General features: G+C 36.5%; 1 protein-coding gene across 1 annotated transcript in view; it reads left to right on the top strand.

Annotated features, from left to right (window-relative positions):
- atp11c (ATPase phospholipid transporting 11C) overlaps positions 1–14,945 on the top strand; it is a 196,463-nt gene that overhangs the window by 32,689 nt on the left and 148,829 nt on the right.

Below are 14,945 nucleotides of genomic sequence, written 5' to 3'. Positions count from 1 at the left end.
ACAACACCATTTAAACAGTAAACTACAAAACACAGCAAAAATCATTGGTTTCAAGAAATAAAAAAACACATATTCTTAGATGACTATTGCTTTCCAAGTATTATCTCAGCTTCTAGACTTGTGCTACCTTCTGTTTTCAAAAATGGTAGAAATGGAAAGCATTGATGTCTATGCTAAGGATTCATTGCTGAAATATTTACATGTTACAAATGTGCATATGAACAAAAAAATTCAGATGCATAAAACTGTGTGTAAGCAAAGCTAACACCGTCGTTAGTCTTGACGGGGATGAGCTTGACAAATGATGACAAACACACAATGCATTGCAAGGGGAGGATTTTTATTGGAAAATCAACCAAATAAAGTGGCCACAAACTGCAGTGCAAACGAGGAGGTTAAAAATCAGAGACAGTCCATTTAAATAAAAAAAAAAAAATTTAAGCCCCAATGCTTTCCTTTAAACCTGCCGACAGGTGCAGTTAACCTTCATATCAGGATTCTGTTCCCTGCTGCCCTTCCTTCAGCATATGCAGGGCACCCGTCAAGCCCCACACAATTTTCCCTTGCGGGGAGACAGAATCAATTGGGCCACTCCTACTCCCAAGAAAACGCTCCGTTGGAGTGCCCATTTCACAACCTCCAGCTCCTATGGCACTGAGGCTCACTCCCGACCATCTTCCTCACTCGATTCAACTCGGGCACTGTCACTTGCCATCTCTGCCTCTGCCTTTCTGTCTTCATTTTCCTTTAACCTCCTTCATGTCTCTTGAGTCTACCTCTAGCCGGTGTGTTTCCCTCTCAATCCTCCAATTTGCTTTTTTTTTTTTTCTCCTAACACTCATGCTTTCTTTTTAAAATGGGGGTGTGTGGCATAGCTGCAGCAATCAGCAGTTCTCAATGCGAATTTGGGTCACGGGCAATCTTGCACCTGTGCACTAAGTGCAGGGCCATCCACTCCCACATCACCCACGGAAACCACTCTCAGGACGCTACCATACCCCCACCCAAAGGTATGAGTGTGGCAGTTAGAGCTGTTTATTTATTAAAAACTCGCCCACCTGTTGTTGACCTCATTTTACCACAATGGAAGCAAGGTAAAGCATTTTTATCTGGTAGTTTGGGCAGTGGTATGAGAAACAAAATGATTTTAATGGAGTGGCACTTGAAAGCTCAAGTTTTCAGTTAAGTTAGCTCCACTTTTATTATAAACATTTACAGAAGCCAGAGACAATAAAATTCTGCCTCAAACTTTTCTCTAAGTATTAATTACTGTCTTTCCTAAGAAAAATAAGGACTTATTACAATGTGCATCATACAGACCAATCTCACTTCTGAATAATGATGTTAAGATACTCTCCAAAGTTCTAGCTAGGAGGATTGAGAAAGTGCTTCGGTAATATCACAAGACCAAACTGTATTTATTAAAGGCAGACACTTAGCTTCCAATCTTCAAAGCCTGTTTAATGTAATATATTCACCCACAAAGTCTAACACCCCGGAGATGATATTATCGTTGGATGCAGAAAAAGCATTTGATATAGTTGAATGGGACAAACTTTTCACTACATCGGAGAATTTGGGTTTGCTCTGAACATATGTGCATAGATCAGACTACTGTATACCAGTCCAGAAGCTTGAGTTTGTATTAACAACATTAATTCTGACTACTTTAAACTAGAACGTGGTACTAGACAAGGATGCCCCTTGTCACCACAGCTATTTGCAATTGCCATTGAGCCACTGGCAGTTCACTGTCAAAATGCTTATGAGATTAAGTGGATTATCAGAGAAGTACTTGAACAGAAAAGATCACTATATGCAGTTGATATGGTACTTTATATATCAGATCCACAAAATACTGTGTCTGCAGTCCTAACAGCACTAACAGAATTTCAAAGATTTCTGGACTTTATCTTGAATAAAAGTGTGCTCTTTCGAGCGAACTCTCTAGCACACAGTATTAGATTGGACAGTTTCCCTTTTGTCATCAGTTTAAATACCTAGGGGTAAGTATCACAAGAAAAACATAAAGCTCTTTATCAACAAAATTTTGCTGTCTGCATGGAAAGTTAAGCAAGACTTACATAGATGGTATGCCCTTTATCTCTCTTCAGTTAAAAGAATTAACATTGTCAAGATAAATATCCTTCCTAAGCATCTTTTTCTCTTTCTTAGCATTCCCATATACGTTAACAAATAGAAGGTGGCATGGCTGTACCTAACTTTAAATTTTATTACTGGGCATCAAATATACAAGCTATAAAAACATGGACATTGACACAAATAGATGAACACACTGAGGCATGGTCCACAATAGAAATACAATTCTGTAGTACTTCTTTATGTTCCTTGCTTTATACCCCAGTAAATATGAGTTATTGTCAGTGTACTAACAACTCAATTGTGCTTCTTTCACTCAGAATATGTAACCAATGTAGGAAGTACTTCAGGATAGAGAAGCTTTTATCTGTGACACCTCTGCATGATAACCACCTTTTTCCACCCTCTCAAACGTACGCAGTTTTTAATGTTTGGAAAACATATGGGATTAAATCACGTAGAGATTTGTACATAGATAACGTCTTTGCATCCTACGAACAATGACACTTCAAATTTAACTTTCCATCAACACAGTGCTTTCACTACCTCCAAATTAGAAACTTTGTTAAACAAAATCTGCCCAGTTTGTAAAAATATTGATCAGGCTTGAGGACTCAGACATCATTTCTGTAATATATAAAAACATTTTTAAGTCCTTTCCTTTCAAAGATCACAGAGTACAGTGGGAAAAGGATCTCTTACTCAACATTTCAGAAATTGAGTGGAAGGTAAACATGCACAGAATTTACTCTAGCTCCATATGCACAAAGCATACAATTATTCAATTATCTGTCATGTTTATAATTGTCCAAAATGTTTCCAGGGCAAGTTCCAGCCCGCACACATTGCGGGCCATATGTTTTGGGCATGCACCAAATTAACATCATTCTGGACCAAAATCTTTAAATGCCTTTCAGACAGCCTTGGTGTCACAATCTCTCCTAATCCATTAACAGCTGTGTTTGGTGTACTCCCAGATGGGTGGAAAAGGACAAACAAACTGCAATTGCCTTTACTTCACTATTGGCATGTAGACTTATCTTGCTCAACTCGAAGAATCCTAACTCATTTCTTGTAAGTCAGTTGGAAACTAATGTTATATACTACAGTATTTGAAATGGGGAAAAAAAAATCACATTCTCGATTAGAGGATCTGTTCAAATCTTTTTTAAAACCTGGCAGGATCTAATCAATAACATTTTAGAATAGCATTTAAATTGGGGAAAAGTATTTTCTCCCCCTTTTTTTCTACTCTTAAAGTTACTCTTGCTGTTAGCCTTGTTCTCTTTCTCATGGGTAGTGGTTGATTTGAACTTAGTCTTGTCATGTTTGACTTGCTTGTATGGAATGTTACATGCTTTTAATAAATTCAATAAAATGCTAAAAAACAAACAAAAAAAGTTCAAGTTCAGAAAGTCGCACAGTGCCTAAAATAAAAAAAGAAGTGGTCAGATATCAAAGTCGACATGCATAGGCTAGTGTATGCATGTCATACGGAAGTGTATTAGGGCCACAGAGAAGAAAGAAAAAAGAGGGACACAGTAAAGAAGAAAAAGATGTGTGTCCAGATTAAAGTTGAAATGTCGAGTTTAATCTTGAAATTTTCCACTTTAATCTCTGTGGCCCAACAGGCTGGCACCGCCAGCTTAACCCGACACAGACACGTGTGGTACACAAGTGCAAGGCACACACTGATTTTAATTTTTTTTTTTTTTTTTTCTGACCACTTATAAAATGTGTTCAATGTGCTGCCCATTGTGTTGGATTGTCAATGCAACCCTCTTCTCCCACTCTTCACACACTGATAGCAACACTGCAGGAGAAATGCTAGCACAGGCTTCCAGTATCCGTAGTTTCAGGTGCTGCACATCTCGTATCTTCACAGCATAGACAATTGCCTTCAGATGACCCCAAAGATAAAAGTCTAAGGGGGTCAGATCGGGAGACCTTGGGGGCCATTCAACTGGCCCACGACGACCAATCCACTTTCCAGGAAACTGTTCATCTAGGAATGCTCGGACCTGACACATTGAACACATTTTATAAGTGGTCAGAAACTTGTAAATAACTCATGAAAGAATAAAGTTACGTTAAAACCAAGCACACCATTGTTTTTCTTGTGAAATTCCCAATAAGGTTGATGTGTCACATGACCCTCTTCCTATTGAAAAAACAAAAGTTGGATCCAAAATGGCCGACTTCAAAATTGCCACCATGGTCACCACCCATCTTGAAAAGTTTTCCCCCTCACATATACTAATGTGCCACAAACAGGAAGTTAATATCACCAACCATTCCCATTTTATTAAGGTGTATCCATATAAATAGCCCACCCTGTATAATAAATGTAAAACCAGTTGCAAGCTTAGAACACTGATTCTGCAGAACTTTTAAGTAACATTGAAAAGTTTTCATTATACATGTTTAATTATTCCAACCATCCATCCATCTAGGGTCGCGCCAGTCCCAGCAAGCACAGAGCGTAAGACAGTAACAAATGCTGGAGGGGTGCCAGCTCATTGCTACCACTGCATCACCGTGCCCCCACATGTTTAATTATTAACAGTATAAATTATTTAAATTAAATTAACAATTTATTTGTAAAATGTAATATACATACTTTTAATGTATTTCATAATAAAAATTATGTCAAGTATACATCCTAATATTCTAACAGCACACAACTCCAAGAGGATAGCTCTTGGAAATCTAAATCAACTCAGAAACCAGTCATAATCATCTGTAACTATGTGCTTTCTTCTGTTGAACTGAATTGATTTCCTTTATTGTCATTGTATGATACAATGAGATTCAATATGCAACTCCTCCATAAACTATTTTCCTATAAAATGATAACAAGAAAAATAATACAATAAAAAAATGAAAAATGTACAATATGAAAGCATAAGTACAATATACATGTACATATAGTGCAGATACTGCAAATGGTTCATAAAGTGGCTCAGGTTGTGCAATATCACAGTTGTAGTGCAAGTTTACACTGAGGTAATTGTAAGTACAAACAGTTCTACTGGTAGCACTTGAGGGATTGTTTGAGTACGTTTATAACTCTTGGGATGAAACAGTTTCTGAGCCTCGAGATCTGCGCAGGAAAGGCTCTGAAGTGTTTGCCAGATGGGAGAAGTTCAAATATATTATGGCATGGGTGAGTGGAAGCCATGCATATGCTGGTGGCCTTCCTCGAGGCTACAGTGTGTGCTATAAATGTCCTCTAGGATCTTCTGCGCTCTCGACACAGCCTGCCATAGACCTTTCTGATAGCTACTGTGCAGCTATGATATCACACACACATAAAATGGGTTGCACTGAGAGTAACAACACTAAAGCAGGTATGGTATCTGGAATAGTTTGGCCATTGCATGCACCATTATATTGTTACACAATGATTACAATCAAGTGCCTTAAATTTGTAAATTATATGTAGTTAATTTTGGTGCATTTGATAAAGCTTGAGTCATGGATGTGAATCTAAAAAAGAAGGGGAAACGACACAGAAACAGTAGCACTGCTTTGATGCTGGGAGCTGCCTGTTTGTAACACCGAGCAGAAATGTGCTGCCGTGAAAACGTGCATGGCTTTAAGCCAAGTTTAGTTTTTATACATCTTGAAGTGAGTGTGGAAATGGGCATATGCAACATTTTTGTGCATATGCACCATTTATACATGAAGCCCCTGGTCACTATAGAAATCTGACTTACATGACAGACAGGTGTAAATAAAACTCTTATTGTCTAAAAAAAATCATTTGGGGACCTTGTGTTAGAACAGTAAAGCAGCACTGCTTGTTACTCATTTTAAAATGCATCTGGGATGCCTCTTTCAATCATGGTCCAGAATGGTAAAGGGCAGTGTATACTGTCAGTCAGTTTTCATCATTAATTTTTAGGATTTCAGTCTTTTTATTTGTGGATAATAATAATGCACTTCAAAAATTCCAACTACCATTCTACAGTTTTGCATTTCCATTCCTAAAAAAGCACTTTTAACATTTCTTTAAAGCTATGAGGCTTTCGCCCTGACTTATTTTACTAATCATTGGTTAGTCTGTCAAAGTCATCCAAATTTGCCATATTTTTCCTATGGTCAATTGATTCTGGTTTGTTTTCTTTCACTCTCCGTTGCCTTTAATTAACTGTCGTATTGCATTCTTTCTTGTCTTTTGCATCTGCCATACAGAATACATCAGTCCTTTGTCGTCTTGTAAAAAAAAATACAAATTTTTTCTTGGCTGCTTAAAATATTCTCTTATGTAGATTAAAACTTCCTAAACTAGTGAATCTGCTTCATGTTATAATTAGTACACCTAGAACAGTCCACCACCAAAAGAAGCAACACACTGTGTTTAATACTTAACATATAACTATTGTAACTTCAGTTCTCAGTATTTGTTCATCATAGTATTTAATGATTTATTAATCATTTTCCATCAATCCTTTATAGGTCTTCATTTGTTGTCTCTTTGTTAAATTCTGACATAGTTACTTTAGAGTTTGTGGGAGGAGAGAAGTCAGTGGTCTACATGTTTTTCTTCTATTGACTGCTGTGCTTCTTTGTTATTAGCAAAGATGAATTAGTCCTTTCTGTTAGTAAAATGGTGTAGAGGAGGGATATAGTGTTTTTTGTGATCTTGCTCATTAACTCTACTGTTCATCAAGAAATGATGTAATAATAAAACAATCGATCACAAAAATCATTCATCAAGTGGCAACTTCATAGTTGTTTTTGGTTATTTTCTGTTTATGTGTTCAAAATATCCGTTCTGTGTATAGATGTAAATGGCTAGTAAGGTTTTTAGAGGCTGTACTGATCACACATTTCTTGTTACTGAATTGTCTAATTCTAATACAGATTCCAAATTTTTTTTTAAATCCCTTTAAAAAAACTTTTTACACTAAACTCCCACAATAACCAAACACACAGGAGCCTTATATTCTATATTAAAGTGTTAACTTTAGTATTTTTTATAGTTAAACTATAGACCATAGGTGTTACCTGTTAATTTTTATTGACAAAATTAAATTCTGTAGGCTTATTGTTCAGTGACCTTAAAAATACTAAAATAATACATACTTTTTAACTAATAAAGTATTTACAGAAATATTTATCTATAATACATATGGCATAAAAGAAAATAAAATGCTTCTCAAAATTACAAGCTCTCTATATTGTTTAATTTCTCATGTAATATCCATCCATCCATCCATTTTCTAACCCGCTGAATCCGAACACAGGGTCACGGGGGTCTGCTGGAGCCAATCCCAGCCAACACAGGGCACAAGGCAGGAAACAATCCTGGGCAGGGTGCCAACCCACCGCAGGACACACACAAACACACCCACACACCAAGCACACACTAAGGCCAATTTAGAATCGCCAATCCACCTAACCTGCATGTTTTTGGACTGTGGGAGGAAACCGGAGCGCCCGGAGGAAACCCACGCAGACACGGGGAGAACATGCAAACTCCACGCAGGGAGGACCTGGGAAGCGAACCTGGGTCTCCTAACTGCGAGGCAGCAGCGCTACCACTGTGCCACCGTGCCGCCCTCATGTAATATACTTATCAGAAACAAGCTTAATTTTAAAAATAGTTTTAACCATTTGTCTAACAAAAATATATTCACACACATTTATTCAATTAATTGATAATGACAGTTAAACACTGCTTTATGTAAAAATTCATGCATTTATAGTTTTGAACAATTTTTAGTCATTAATTGAACTACAGCTTTTTTACTGTTAATATATACATTTTCTCTATTCATACAGGTATTATATTTTGTTTGTTTTTCAGTGTACCAGATAAACATTCTTAATTTATAGAGTGTAATTATAAATATGGATTGCCATTTTAATTATGCTGTACTTGTTTCTTACCAAAACATATAGTGTATGACACACAAACACAAATAAACACAGTACAAACCATTAAAAGGAGCTCGGATCTATGAAATGTTAATATGGAGTTTATCAAGAAGATACAAAGCTAATGAGCTTAACAAGTTCAAAAGTAAAATAGATACATTTTGCCTTTAAGATAACAAGCCTACTGGTTACTAAGCAGCAAACCCAAATTCTTCTTTCTTTTTCTAATTGAAAATGTGCTGCTATACTAAAGACAAGCTCGTTCTCTGTCCAGACTCAAACAAGAAGTGTCCATTTTAATTAAAGTGCAAAATAAAAATTTCTGAATTTATTAAAGTAGCTTTTCTTTCCGTTTGTCTAAAACTCTGCCTTGCTGCTTTCTATTTACAGGAAGTTTGTAGCAAAAAAAAAAAAAAAAAGATGTGAGTTATTTGAATTACTGTAATACCGCATTTACAGAAGCACTTTAACTAAACTACAGTAAAGCCAAAAAAAAAGCAGATGCTGAAAGAAATGGATTTTATGATCAGCCGATTTACCAAACACTGATTAGTCTTTTGTTGTGAAAATTGGCTGATTTAGATTGGTGACCGATCGATCAGAGCATCACTACCTATTGATTTATGGAAACAATTACGCCTACTGGAAACAAACGCTATTCAAGCATCAATGTTTTGTAATCTGTGAACATTTACAGTGTTCTGTAGTGAAAAACAACATAAAGCTTATAAATCCAAGTATATATCATTAGCACCTATGTGCACATCATAGCCCTTGAAACAATACTCTAACCTCACAAAATGAGTCCAGATGTCTCACTAGATTTCTTCCTTTGGGCATATGTGAAACATCTAGCAGAATTGTCATAACTGTAGCAGTCATCACACCAGTCAAACTGACAAGACACAGAGACAAAAGAACATTACTTTGATATCTGATTATGCTAGGCATGGTGGTAGCAGCTTTCTAGTCTGTCCTAATGCAGCATACTCCTTCTGTAACAAGCACAAGGCGTACATAAATTCATGTGGCACAGAGGCTAAAGAATTTTAATTCATTGCACTAGACTGACTGATTGCCTCCAAGTGGAAAATGTCTGTGCAAGAGGGAAACACTGAATGCCACACCATAACTGGTAGCTTGTAGTTACAGCTTAGGTTAAGGCAGATATTAATTTCAGCAGCAAACAAGAGATGTAGTTTGTGCTTACAGATTTCCTCCTACTCCTACGCCCGTCCTTGGCTCTAAACTGATCACTTTCTTTGCACCTCCAGTATTTACACTTCAAAAATTAAAATATCAGCATATAGTTGTTTTGCTTTTATTTAGCAAAAATAATCTGTCAATGGGGTAAGTAAAATTTTCTTGACAAGATTTAAAAAAATATGCCAAATAATCTTAACTGCAAATTTCTTTCTTTACCAATGTTGTTTCTTGTCCTAGAGTGTGTATATAAACATAGGGAACTCCAGTCTCTGTATTGCATCTTGCCTGAAAAAGGGGCCTGAGTTGCCTCGAAAGCTTGCATATTGTAATCTTTTTAGTTAGCGAATAAAAGGTGTCATTTTGCTTGGCTTTTCTCTACAATAAGAATAAAATAAAGATTTAATGGCTTGATATAAATACTGTATTTTTTCTTTTTTTTATTTTCATTAATAGGGTTGAACAGCTTTTTACTTGTCATAAGCCATTTTTGTGTTCTGAGGGTATAGGGTGACCAGTAACAATAAATTGTGTATTGGGATCACATTGGGTGTCTTAGCACAGATAACAGTAGGCAGTGGCAGTGTGACTGCAACTGCTAGTAGTCGCCACAGTCATTGCTACTAAGTCTTTTAACAGTGTATAGATAACCTGTTAGATAATGTTATTTTATCATCTTAAACCTTATTTGGAAACATATAATCTTGAATAGCTTCTGCATAGCTTATTCAGCCAGCAAAACGTCTGCCTTTAATCTCCTTCTTGTTTTTTGCACAGTTCATTTATTAGGAATTCTTTTTAATATGGCTATTGATGCCCCAGGTTCAATGGAGTATACCATGTGAAGGCAACCTGGGCATCACAAGCAGTGGAAAGGGAGTGTGGGGACAAACTTAACACCAAGGTTTGTAACTAAAAAAGATAGTAGAATTATCACTATTACTAGTCATTTATGGTAACATGACTGCAACCTGTTTTTTTTTTGGTACTCACATCAATGGCTTTTGTTTTGCCACTGTTTAGTTGCAAATACAGTGGATTCAGAAAGTATTCAAACCCCTTCACTTTCTGCACACTTTTGTATTGTTGATTTAGCGTTAAATGGACACACTTTCCATTTTTGCCCCTCAGTCTACACTCAATAACCCATAATGACAAAGTGAAAGGTTTACAAATGTATTAAAAATCACTAATTGAAATCTCTTATTCTTATGCCCACTGTAGTTTTGTCTCATCCAGCACTGGATATCATCCAAGCATTTAGTGGCCTATGATAATCCTAGATGCCCTTTTGGAGAGGTCTGGAAATAGATCTGCGTGTCATCGTCAAAGCAGAGAAATTTTTACCCAAGGGTAGCGTGTAAATCAAGAAAAGAACTGGATGAAGTACTCACCCCGATAGAAACCCATAGGAAACAAAATATGGATTTGATTGGTGTTAGCTGTAGGCAATGTGTTTTTTCCCTTCAGTAAGATAGGACGTGAAGTATTCCAACACAGATCCAGAAATTCCAGCATCACTGAAGCAGTGTAGTAAGATATTATGGTTGACAGTGCCAGAGGCAGCGGTCAGGTCATGCAGAATAAGCAGACTACAGAAGTCTTAGTTTGCAGCCATAAGAAGGATATTTACAACCCTAACTTTGTCTCAGTACTGTGAATAGCCAGAAAATTGGATTGGAAAATTTCAAATGAATAATTTTAGGCTAGACAAGACTGTAGTTACAAGGCAACTATTTTCTCAAGTACCATAGACACAAAAGGAAGGTTGGAAATGGGGTAATAATTGGATAGTACAGCAGAATAAATGTTAGTTTTTTTTAGTATTGGTTTTACAACAGCATGCTTAAAAGCAACAGCTACTCTGACAGATAATAAAGACTTTGTAAAAAAACCACAAAGACAAAAGGAAAATGTTTTGGGATCCACACCATGTACCTGAAAAATATGAGTTGAGTATGAGGGTCTTTACATACATTAGCTCCAAACAAAACTGAACAGATTACAGAAATGTTTGATATATATATATATATATATATATATATATATATATATACATATATATATATATATACATATCTATATATATATATATATATATATATATATATATACATATCTATATCTATATCTATATATATATATATATATATATATATATATATACAGTGGTGTGAAAAACTATTTGCCCCCTTCCTGATTTCTTATTCTTTTGCATGTTTGTCACACAAAATGTTTCTGATCATCAAACACATTTAACCATTAGTCAAATATAACACAAGTAAACACAAAATGCAGTTTGTAAATGGTGGTTTTTATTATTTAGGGAGAAAAAAAATCCAAACCTACATGGCCCTGTGTGAAAAAGTAATTGCCCCCTTGTTAAAAAATAACCTAACTGTGGTGTATCACACCTGAGTTCAATTTCCGTAGCCACCCCCAGGCCTGTTTACTGCCACACCTGTTTCAATCAAGAAATCACTTAAATAGGAGCTGCCTGACACAGAGAAGTAGACCAAAAGCACCTCAAAAGCTAGACATCATGCCAAGATCCAAAGAAATTCAGGAACAAATGAGAACAGAAGTAATTGAGATCTATCAGTCTGGTAAAGGTTATAAAGCCATTTCTAAAGCTTTGGGACTCCAGCGAACCACAGTGAGAGCCATAATCCACAAATGGCAAAAACATGGAACAGTGGTGAACCTTCCCAGGAGTGGCCGGCCGACCAAAATTACCCCAAGAGCGCAGAGACAACTCATCCGAGAGGTCACAAAAGACCCAGGACAACGTCTAAAGAACTGCAGGCCTCACTTGCCTCAATTAAGGTCAGTGTTCACGACTCCACCATAAGAAAGAGACTGGGCAAAAACGGCCTGCATGGCAGATTTCCAAGACGCAAACCACTGTTAAGCAAAAAGAACATTAGGGCTCATCTCAATTATGCTAAGAAACATCTCAATGATTGCCAAGACTTTTGGGAAAATACCTTGTGGACTGATGAGACAAAAGTTTAACTTTTTGGAAGGCAAATGTCCCGTTACATCTGACGTAAAAGGAACACAGCATTTCAGAAAAAGAACATCATACCAACAGTAAAATATGGTGGTGGTAGTGTGATGGTCTGGGGTTGTTTTGCTGCTTCAGGACCTGGAAGGCTTGCTGTGATAGATGGAACCATGAATTCTACTGTCTACCAAAAAATCCTGAAGGAGAATGTCCGGCCATCTGTTCGTCAACTCAAGCTGAAGCGATCTTGGGTGCTGCAACAGGACAATGACCCAAAACACACCAGCAAATCCACCTCTGAATGGCTGAAGAAAAACAAAATGAAGACTTTGGAGTGGCCTAGTCAAAGTCCTGACCTGAATCCAATTGAGATGCTATGGCATGACCTTAAAAAGGCGGTTCATGCTAGAAAACCCTCAAATAAAGCTGAATTACAACAATTTTGCAAAGATGAGTGGGCCAAAATTCTTCCAGAGCGTTGTAAAAGACTCATTGCAAGTTATCGCAAACGCTTGATTGCAGTTATTGCTGCTAAGGGTGGCCCAACCAGTTATTAGGTTCAGGGGGCAATTACTTTTTCACACAGGGCCATGTAGGTTTGCATTTTTTTTTCTCCCTAAATAATAAAAACCACCATTTACAAACTGCATTTTGTGTTTACTTGTGTTATATTTGACTAATGGTTAAATGTGTTTGATGATCAGAAACATTTTGTGTGACAAACATGCAAAAGAATAAGAAATCAGGAAGGGGGCAAATAGTTTTTCACACCACTGTATATATATATATATATATATATATATATATATATATATATATATATATACATATATATATATATATATATATATATATATATATATATATATATATATATATATATATATATATATATATATATATACATATATACATACAGTGGAACCTCGAGATACGATCACCTCTGTATACGAGAAATTCAAGATATGAGGAAAGTATGAGCAAAAAATTCATATCTAAATACGAGCATTGGCTCGCGTAATGAGCCACGAGCCAGGCTGTGGGTATAGCTCGCGGCTTAGCGAGGGGGCGTGGTAGCAGTAGAGAGCCGCAGGGCGATCTGCGGTGTGGGCGTTTCTCACCTAAGTGCACAGGTGGGAAACTGCCCACATCCATGATTGTTCCTGTGGCTGATGGGCTGCAGCTGCCATGTCCTCCCCGCATATATAGAGAAGCACAAGCTGGTTAAGGGGGAGAAGAAGTAAAAGAAATTATATATAATAATGAAAGAGACAGGAAGTGATGTAATAGTCGATAGGCATCTTGTGAACCGGAAATGACGTAATGAGCAGGTGGGATCTGAAGTACCAGAAGAGGAAGTGGTGGGTGCAGGACTTATGAGGCTGCTTCTTCTGTTGGTCTGTAGGGGAAAGGGAGAAAGAGTCATAGGGCAGCACCAGCTCCTGGTCTATCTGGAGCATGCCAATATTTGAGCCCATCAGCTGTCTCCCATAGGCACATGTGTGACAAAATATTAATAATGGAAGTAAGAATCAGATAAACTACTAGAAGTCAGGTTTTTAGCAGGAAGGTAGAAATAGGGTCTGGGACACATGTAGTATAATGTAGCTGGATAACTGCATGTTTAAGGACTGTTTCAGAAACCTCCAAAAAGCTACTAAAGAGTGGAAGTGAAGCAGTGGCAAGAGTAGGTGAAAACTATAGGCTTTAATTGTTCACCATCATTTCTAATCTTTGTTTGAAAGTACAGACGAAAGTGGTCACAGACTTTGTCTAATTGTACCAGGGACTTAAAATACTATTTTCTGTTCTTAAAATATGTGCAAGTGAGGGATGGGTTGGAAAGCAAGTGTAATAAAGACAAACAATAGAAATGAAATACATGTTGATAATGATAGCAAAGGACAAGTTATCCTTTCAGCTTTGTTGAGGCACATTTTGTCCTTGGCATGATGCTTATTATTTTCTATTATTAGCAGCCCATTTGTGGACCTTGTTTTCTGATGATTAAGCATGTTTTATTATTGTAGCATATTTTAAATGGTATTTTACGTCTTGCTCTCAACTTTTTGTCTTATTTGTTTTTTTTTTCTCTTTTCCACAATGTCAGCACAGCAGTTTCTATTAAATGTATCTCTGAATTTCAGTAGAATTAATCTTGTTAATGCTGTAGCCTGGAGGTAGACTTTTCATTTTGTTACTTCTGCTATCTACATTTTTAGTTTTTTTTCTCTTTTATTAAGTAGGAAAATTATTTGATTTAATATCAAATGTGTGTAAGATTTTATTATAAAAATAATCAGTTACAAAACCAAAGACAAAATAATTCCCATCAATTCAATTAAATATTTAAATAATTTGATGTTTATTTTTCATTGACTGAGCTTTTATGCTTCAGTTGTTTTAACATAGAGCACTTGATCACAGAATGTGTATGACTCATGATATACTGTAATATAAATATAGGATGATGCAATCAAACAGTGATTTACTCAAGGGTTCGACTTCTGACATATTCACAGCTTTTATTAAGTTAGTATATTCCTGTCAATATCTGCATTTGTTTTTTCTTCCAACAAAAGTACAGTGGAACCTCCAGTCACGGCCGTAATTCATTCCAAAACTCTGGTCGCAACCCGATTTGGTCATGACCCGAAGTAATTTCCCCAATAGGATTGTATGTAAATACAATTAATCTGTTCCAGACTGTACGAGCTGTATGTAAATATACATACGCTTGCTCGCGCTC

This window comes from Erpetoichthys calabaricus, chromosome 12, assembly GCF_900747795.2.
Source record: "Erpetoichthys calabaricus chromosome 12, fErpCal1.3, whole genome shotgun sequence".
NCBI classification, from domain to species: domain Eukaryota; kingdom Metazoa; phylum Chordata; class Cladistia; order Polypteriformes; family Polypteridae; genus Erpetoichthys; species Erpetoichthys calabaricus.
This window is presented reverse-complemented; position numbering and strand designations above follow the sequence as displayed.